Here is an 8,793-nt window from a genome sequence, read left to right on the forward strand (position 1 = left end):
AAAGGAGGTAAATAAATAGAGAAAAATAGGTAAATAAATAGAGAAAAAAGAGGTAAATAAGTAGAGAAAAATAGGTAAATAAATAGATAAAAAATAGGTAATTAAACTAGAGAAAAAAAGTGTATAAATACAGAAAAATAGCTAAATAAACCAAAGGAAAAAAGGTAAATAAAAAAATAGGTAAATAAATTAGAGGAAAAAATAGGTAACTAAACAGAGAAAAAATAGGAAAATAAATGAGAGAAAATATAGGTAAATAACTAGAGAAACAATAGGTAAATAAATAGAGAAAAATAGGTTAATAAATAGAGAAAATATAGGTGTATAAATTAGAGAAAGAAAGATTTAAATAAATAGAAAAAATTTAATGAATAGAGAAAAAATTGGAAAATAAATAGAGAAAAAATATGTAAATAAATAGAGAAAAATAGGTAAATTATCTAGAGAAAAACAGGTAAATAAATAGAGAAACAAAAGAGGTAAATAAATAGAGAAAAAATAGGTAAATAAATACAGAAAAATAGGTAAATTAGGTAGAGAAAAAATAGGCGTATAAATTGAGAAAAATAGGTAATGAAGTACAGAAAACAAAGTAGGTAAATAAATACAGAAAAAAGAGGTAAATAACTAGAGAAAAAATAGGTAAATAAATAGAGAAAACAAAAGAGATAAATAAATAGAGAAAAAATAGGGAAATAAATAGAGAAAAATAGGTAAATATCTAGAGAAAAAATAGCTAAATAAATCAAAGAAAAAAAGGTAAATAAAAAAATAGGTAAATAAATTAGAGGAAAAAATATGTAAATAACTAGAGAAAACTAGGTAAATAAATAGAGAAAACAAAACAGGTAAATAAATAGAGAAAAATAGGAAAATAAATAGAGAAAAAATAGGTAAATTATCTAGAGAAAAAATAGGTGTATAAATATAGATAAGTAGCTGAATAAATCAAAGAGAAAAAGGTAAATAAAAAAATAGGTAAATAAACTAGAGAAAAAAATAGGTAAATAAATAGATAAAAAATAGGTAAATAAACTAGAGAAAAAAAGTGTATAAATACAGAAAAATAGCTAAATAAACCAAAGGAAAAAAGGTAAATAAAAAAATAGGTAAATAAATTAGAGGAAAAAATAGGTAACTAAACAGAGAAAAAATAGGAAAATAAATGAGAGAAAATATAGGTAAATAACTAGAGAAACAATAAGTAAATAAATAGAGAAAAATAGGTAAATAAATAGAGAAAATATAGGTGTATAAATTAGAGAAAGAAAGAGGTAAATAAATAGACACAAGTAAATGAATAGAGAAAAAATTGGAAAATAAATAGAGATAAAATAGGTAAATAAATAGAGAAAACAAAAGAGGTAAATAAATAGAGAAAAAAATAGGTAAATAAATACAGAAAAATAGGTAAATTAGGTAGAGAAAAAATAGGTGTATAAATAGAGAAAAATAGGTAAATAAACCAATGGAAAAAAGATAAATAAAAAAATTGGTATATAAATTAGAGGAAAAAATAGGTAAATAAACAGAGAAAAATAGTTAATGAAGTAGAGAAAACAAAGTAGGTAAATAAATACAGAAAAAGAGGTAAATAAACTAGAGAAAAAATAGGTGTATAAATAGAGAAAAATAGCTAATTAAAAAAAATAGGTAAATAAATAGATGGAAAAAAGGTAAATAAATAGAGAAAACAAAGGAGGTAAATAAATAGAGAAAAATAGGTAAATAAATAGAGAAAAAAGAGGTAAATAAGTAGAGAAAAATAGGTAAATAAATAGAGAAAACAAAAGAGATAAATAAATAGAGAAAAAATAGGGAAATAAATAGAGAAAAATAGGTAAATTATCTAGAGAAAAAATAGGTGTATAAATATAGATAAATAGCTAAATAAATCAAAGAAAAAAAGGTAAATAAAACAATAGGTAAATAAATTAAAGGAAAAAATAGGTAAATATCTAGAGAAAAAATAGGTAAATAAATAGAGAAAACAAAACAGGTAAATAAATAGAGAAAAATAGGAAAATAAATAGAGAAAAAATAGGTAAATTATCTAGAGAAAAAATAGGTGTATAAATATAGATAAGTAGCTAAATAAATCAAAGAAAAAAAGGTAAATAAAAAAACAGGTAAATAAACTAGAGAAAAAAATAGGTAAATAAATTAGAGAAAAAAATAGGTAAATTATCTGGAGAAAAAATAGGTGTATAAATATAGATAAATAGCTACATAAATCAAAGAAAAAAAGGTAAGTAAAAAAATAGGTAAATAAATTAAAGGAAAAAGTAGGTAAATAAGCAGAGAAAAAATAGGAAAATAAATGAGAGAAAATATAGGTAAATGACTAGAGAAACAATAGGTAATGAAGTAGAGAATACAAAGGAGGTAAATAAAAACAGAAAATAGGTAAATAAATAGAGAAAAATAGGTACATAATTTAGAGAAAAAAATAGGCAAATAAATAGAGAAATATAGGTAATGAAGTAGAGAAAACAAAGTAGGTAAATAAATACAGAAAAAAGAGTTAAATAAATAGAGAAAAATAGTTAAGTAAATAGAGAAAGCAAAAGAGGTAAATAAATAGAGAAAAAATAGGTAAATAAAATAGGGAAAAATAGGTAAATAAACAGAGAAAAAATAGGTAAATATAAATAGGGAAAAATAGGTAAATTATCTAGAGAAAAAATAGGTGTATAAATATAGATAAATAGCTAAATAAATCAAAGAAAAAAAGGTAAATAAAACAATAGGTAAATAAATTAAAGGAAAAAATAGGTAAATATCTAGAGAAAAAATAGGTAAATAAATAGAGAAAACAAAACAGGTAAATAAATAGAGAAAATAGGAAAATAAATAGAGAAAAAATAGGTAAATTATCTAGAGAAAAAAATAGGTGTATAAATATAGATAAGTAGATAAATAAATCAAAGAAAAAAAGGTAAATAAAAAAATAGGTAAATTATCTAGAGAAAAATAGGTAAATAAATAGAGAAAATATAGGTGTATAAATTAGAGAAAGAAAGAGGTAAATAAATAGACACAAGTAAATGAATAGAGAAAAAATTGGAAAATAAATAAAATAAAATAGGTAAATAAATAGAGAAAAATAGGTAAATTATCTAGAGAAAAATAGGTAAATAAATAGAGAAAACAAAAGAGGTAAATAAATAGAGAAAAAATAGGTAAATAAATACAGAAAAATAGGTAAATTAGGTAGAGAAAAGATAGGTGTATAAATAGAGAAAAATAGGTAAATAAACCAATGGAAAAAAGATAAATAAAAAAATTGGTATATAAATTAGAGGAAAAAATAGGTAAATAAACAGAGAAAAATAGTTAATGAAGTAGAGAAAACAAAGTAGGTAAATAAATACAGAAAAAGAGGTAAATAAACTAGAGAAAAAATAGGTGTATAAATAGAGAAAAATAGCTAATTAAAAAAATAGGTAAATAAATAGATGGAAAAAAGGTAAATAAATAGAGAAACAAAGGAGGTAAATAAATAGAGAAAAAAGAGGTAAGTAAGTAGAGAAAAATAGGTAAATAAATAGATAAAAAATAGGTAATTAAACTAGAGAAAAAAGTGTATAAATACAGAAAAATAGCTAAATAAACCAAAGGAAAAAAGGTAAATAAAAAATAGGTAAATAAATTAGAGGAAAAAATAGGTAACTAAAACAGAGAAAAAATAGGAAAATAAATGAGAGAAAATATAGGTAAATAACTAGAGAAACAATAGGTAAATAAATAGAGAAAAATAGGTAAATAAATAGAGAAAATATAGCTGTATAAATTAGAGAAAGAAAGAGGTAAATAAATAGAAAAAATTTAATGAATAAAGAAAAAATTGGAAAATAAATAGAGAAAAAATATGTAAATAAATAGAGAAAAATAGGTAAATTATCTAGAGAAAAACAGGTAAATAAATAGAGAAACAAAAGAGGTAAATAAATAGAGAAAAAATAGGTAAATAAATACAGAAAAATAGGTAAATTAGGTAGAGAAAAATAGGCGTATAAATAGAGAAAATAGGTAATGAAGTACAGAAAACAAAGTAGGTAAATAAATACAGAAAAAAGAGGTAAATAACTAGAGAAAAAATAGGTAAATAAATAGAGAAAACAAAAGAGATAAATAAATAGAGAAAAAATAGGGAAATAAATAGAGAAAAATAGGTAAATTATCTAGAGAAAATATAGGTGTATAAATATAGATAAATAGCTAAATAAATCAAAGAAAAAAAGGTAAATAAAACAATAGGTAAATAAATTAAAGGAAAAAATAGGTAAATATCTAGAGAAAAAATAGGTAAATAAATAGAGAAAACAAAACAGGTAAATAAATAGAGAAAAATAGGTAAATAAATAGAGAAAAAATAGGTAAATTATCTAGAGAAAAAATAGGTGTATAAATATAGATAAGTAGCTAAATAAATCATAGAAAAAAAGGTAAATAAAAAAACAGGTAAATAAATTAAAGGAAAAAATAGGTAAATAAACAGAGAAAAAATAGGAAAATAAATGAGAGAAAATATAGGTAAATGACTAGAGAAACAATAGGTAATGAAGTAGAGAATACAAAGGAGGTAAATAAAAACAGAAAATAGGTAAATAAATAGAGAAAAATAGGTACATAATTTAGAGAAAAAAATAGGCAAATAAATAGAGAAATATAGGTAATGAAGTAGAGAAAACAAAGTAGGTAAATAAATACAGAAAAAAGAGTTAAACAAATAGAGAAAAAATAGTTAAGTAAATAGAGAAAACAAAAGAGGTAAATAAATAGAGAAAAAATAGGTAAATAAAATAGGGAAAAATAGGTAAATAAACAGAGAAAAAATAGGTAAATAAAATAGGGAAAAATAGGTAAATAAACAGAGAAAAATAGGTAAATAAGTAGAGAAAACAAAAGAGATAAATAAATAGAGAAAAAATAGGGAAATAAATAGAGAAAAATAGGTAAATTATCTAGAGAAAAAATAGGTGTATAAATATAGATAAATAGCTAAATAAATCAAAGAAAAAAAGGTAAATAAAACAATAGGTAAATAAATTAAAGGAAAAAATAGGTAAATATCTAGAGAAAAAATAGGTAAATAAATAGAGAAAACAAAACAGGTAAATAAATAGAGAAAAATAGGAAAATAAATAGAGAAAAAATAGGTGTATAAATTAGAGAAAGAAAGAGGTAAATAAATAGACACAAGTAAATGAATAGAGAAAAAATTGGAAAATAAATAAAATAAAATAGGTAAATAAATAGAGAAAAATAGGTAAATAAATAGAGAAAACAAAAGAGGTAAATAAATAGAGAAAAAATAGGTAAATAAATACAGAAAAATAGGTAAATTAGGTAGAGAAAAGATAGGTGTATAAATAGAGAAAAATAGGTAAATAAACCAATGGAAAAAAGATAAATAAAAAAATTGGTATATAAATTAGAGGAAAAAATAGGTAAATAAACAGAGAAAAATAGTTAATGAAGTAGAGAAAACAAAGTAGGTAAATAAATACAGAAAAAGAGGTAAATAAACTAGAGAAAAATAGTTGTAAGAAAAATAGCTAATTAAAAAAAATAGGTAAATAAATAGATGGAAAAAAAGGTAAATAAATAGAGAAAACAAAGGAGGTAAATAAATAGAGAAAAATAGGTAAATAAAATAGAGAAAAAAGAGGTAAATAAGTAGAGAAAAATAGGTAAATAAATAGATAAAAAATAGGTAATTAAACTAGAGAAAAAAGTGTATAAATACAGAAAAATAGCTAAATAAACCAAAGGAAAAAAGGTAAATAAAAAATAGGTAAATAAATTAGAGGAAAAAATAGGTAACTAAACAGAGAAAAAATAGGAAAATAAATGAGAGAAAATATAGGTAAATAACTAGAGAAACAATAGGTAAATAAATAGAGAAAAATAGGTAAATAAATAGAGAAAATATAGCTGTATAAATTTAGAGAAAGAAAGAGGTAAATAAATAGAAAAAATTTAATGAATAGAGAAAAAATTGGAAAATAAATAGAGAAAAAATATGTAAATAAATAGAGAAAAATAGGTAAATTATCTAGAGAAAAACAGGTAAATAAATAGAGAAACAAAAGAGGTAAATAAATAGAGAAAAAATAGGTAAATAAATACAGAAAAATAGGTAAATTAGGTAGAGAAAAAATAGGCGTATAAATAGAGAAAAATAGGTAATGAAGTACAGAAAACAAAGTAGGTAAATAAATACAGAAAAAAGAGGTAAATAACTAGAGAAAAAATAGGTAAATAAATAGAGAAAACAAAAGAGATAAATAAATAGAGAAAAAATAGGGAAATAAATAGAGAAAAATAGGTAAATTATCTAGAGAAAAAATAGGTGTATAAATATATATAAATAGCTAAATAAATCACAGAAAAAAAGGTAAATAAAACAATAGGTAAATAAATTAAAGGAAAAAATAGGTAAATATCTAGAGAAAAATAGGTAAATAAATAGAGAAAACAAAACAGGTAAATAAATAGAGAAAAATAGGAAAATAAATAGAGAAAAAATAGGTAAATTATCTAGAGAAAAAATAGGTGTATAAATATAGATAAGTAGCTAAATAAATCATAGAAAAAAAGGTAAATAAAAAAACAGGTAAATAAACTAGAGAAAAAAATAGGTAAATAAATTAGAGAAAAAATAGGTAAATTAGATAGAGAAAAAATAGGTGTATAAATATAGATAAATAGCTACATAAATCAAAGAAAAAAAGGTAAATAAAAAAATAGGTAAATAAATTAAAGGAAAAAATAGGTAAATAAACAGAGAAAAAATAGGAAAATAAATGAGAGAAAATATAGGTAAATGACTAGAGAAACAATAGGTAATGAAGTAGAGAATACAAAGGAGGTAAATAAAAACAGAAAATAGGTAAATAAATAGAGAAAAATAGGTACATAATTTAGAGAAAAAAATAGGCAAATAAATAGAGAAATATAGGTAATGAAGTAGAGAAAACAATGAAGGTAAATAAATACAGAAAAAAGAGTTAAATAAATAGAGAAAAATAGTTAAGTAAATAGAGGAAACAAAAGAGGTAAATAAATAGAGAAAAAATAGGTAAATAAAATAGGGAAAAATAGGTAAATAAACAGAGAAAAAATAGGTAAATAAAATAGGGAAAAATAGGTAAATAAACAGAGAAAAATAGGTAAATAAGTAGAGAAAACAAAAGAGATAAATAAATAGAGAAAAATAGGGAAATAAATAGAGAAAAATAGGTAAATTATCTAGAGAAAAAATAGGTGTATAAATATAGATAAATAGCTAAATAAATCAAAGAAAAAAAGGTAAATAAAACAATAGGTAAATAAATTAAAGGAAAAAATAGGTAAATATCTAGAGAAAAATAGGTAAATAAATAGAGAAAACAAAAGAGGTAAATAAATAGAGAAAAAATACGTAAATAAATACAGAAAAATAGGTAAATTAGGTAGAGAAAAGATAGGTGTATAAATAGAGAAAAATAGGTAAATAAACCAATGGAAAAAAGATAAATAAAAAAATTGGTATATAAATTAGAGGAAAAAATAGGTAAATAAATAGAGAAAACAAAAGAGATAAATAAATAGAGAAAAAATAGGGAAATAAATAGAGAAAAATAGGTAAATTATCTAGAGAAAAAATAGGTGTATAAATATAGATAAAATAGCTAAATAAATCAAAGAAAAAAAGGTAAATAAAACAATAGGTAAATAAATTAAAGGAAAAAATAGGTAAATAATCTAGAGAAAAAATAGGTAAATAAATAGAGAAAAATAGGAAAATAAATAGAGAAAAAATAGGTAAATTATCTAGAGAAAAAATAGGTGTATAAATATAGATAAGTAGCTAAATAAATCAAAGAAAAAAAGGTAAATAAAAAAACAGGTAAATAAACTAGAGAAAAAAATAGGTAAATAAATTAGAGAAAAATAGGTAAATTATCTGGAGAAAAAATAGGTGTATAAATATAGATAAATAAATCAAAGAAAAAAGGTAAATAAAAAAATAGGTAAATAAATTAAAGGAAAAAATAGGTAAATAAACAGAGAAAAAATAGGAAAATAAATGAGAGAAATATAGGTAAATGACTAGAGAAACAATAGGTAATGAAGTAGAGAATACAAAGGAGGTAAATAAAAACAGAAAATAGGTAAATAAATAGAGAAAAATAGGTACATAATTTAGAGAAAAAAATAGGCAAATAAATAGAGAAATATAGGTAATGAAGTAGAGAAAACAAAGTAGGTAAATAAATACAGAAAAAAGAGTTAAATAAATAGAGAAAAATAGTTAAGTAAATAGAGAAAACAAAAGAGGTAAATAAATAGAGAAAAAATAGGTAAATAAAATAGGGAAAAATAGGTAAATAAACAGAGAAAAAATAGGTAAATAAAATAGGAAAAATAGGTAAATAAACAGAGAAAAATAGGTAAATAAGTAGAGAAAACAAAAGAGATAAATAAATAGAGAAAAATAGGGAAATAAATAGAGAAAAATAGGTAAATTATCTAGAGAAAAATAGGTGTATAAATATACATAAATAGCTAAATAAATCAAAGAAAAAAGGTAAATAAATTAAAGGAAAAAATAGGTAAATATCTAGAGAAAAAATAGGTAAATAAATAGAGAAAAATAGGTAAATAAATAGAGAAAACAAAACAGGTAAATAAATAGAGAAAATAGGAAATAAATAGAGAAAAAATAGGTAAATTATCTAGAGAAAAAAATAGGTGTATAAATATAGATAAGTAGCTAAATAAATCAAAGAAAAAAGGTAAATA

The 8,793-nt window shown here is 20.8% G+C and overlaps 1 long non-coding RNA gene across 1 annotated transcript; it reads left to right on the top strand.

Annotated features, from left to right (window-relative positions):
- The first annotated feature begins 354 nt into the window (after window positions 1-354).
- Window positions 355-6,360, top strand: LOC143378198 (uncharacterized). Its single transcript, XR_013087772.1, has 3 exons — window positions 355-2,798; window positions 3,134-3,469; window positions 5,603-6,360. It is a non-coding gene; the product is annotated as an uncharacterized LOC143378198 (long non-coding RNA).
- The last annotated feature ends 2,433 nt before the right edge of the window (window positions 6,361-8,793 follow it).

This window comes from Andrena cerasifolii, unplaced genomic scaffold (genome assembly GCF_050908995.1).
Source record: "Andrena cerasifolii isolate SP2316 unplaced genomic scaffold, iyAndCera1_principal scaffold1009, whole genome shotgun sequence".
NCBI lineage: Eukaryota > Metazoa > Arthropoda > Insecta > Hymenoptera > Andrenidae > Andrena > Andrena cerasifolii.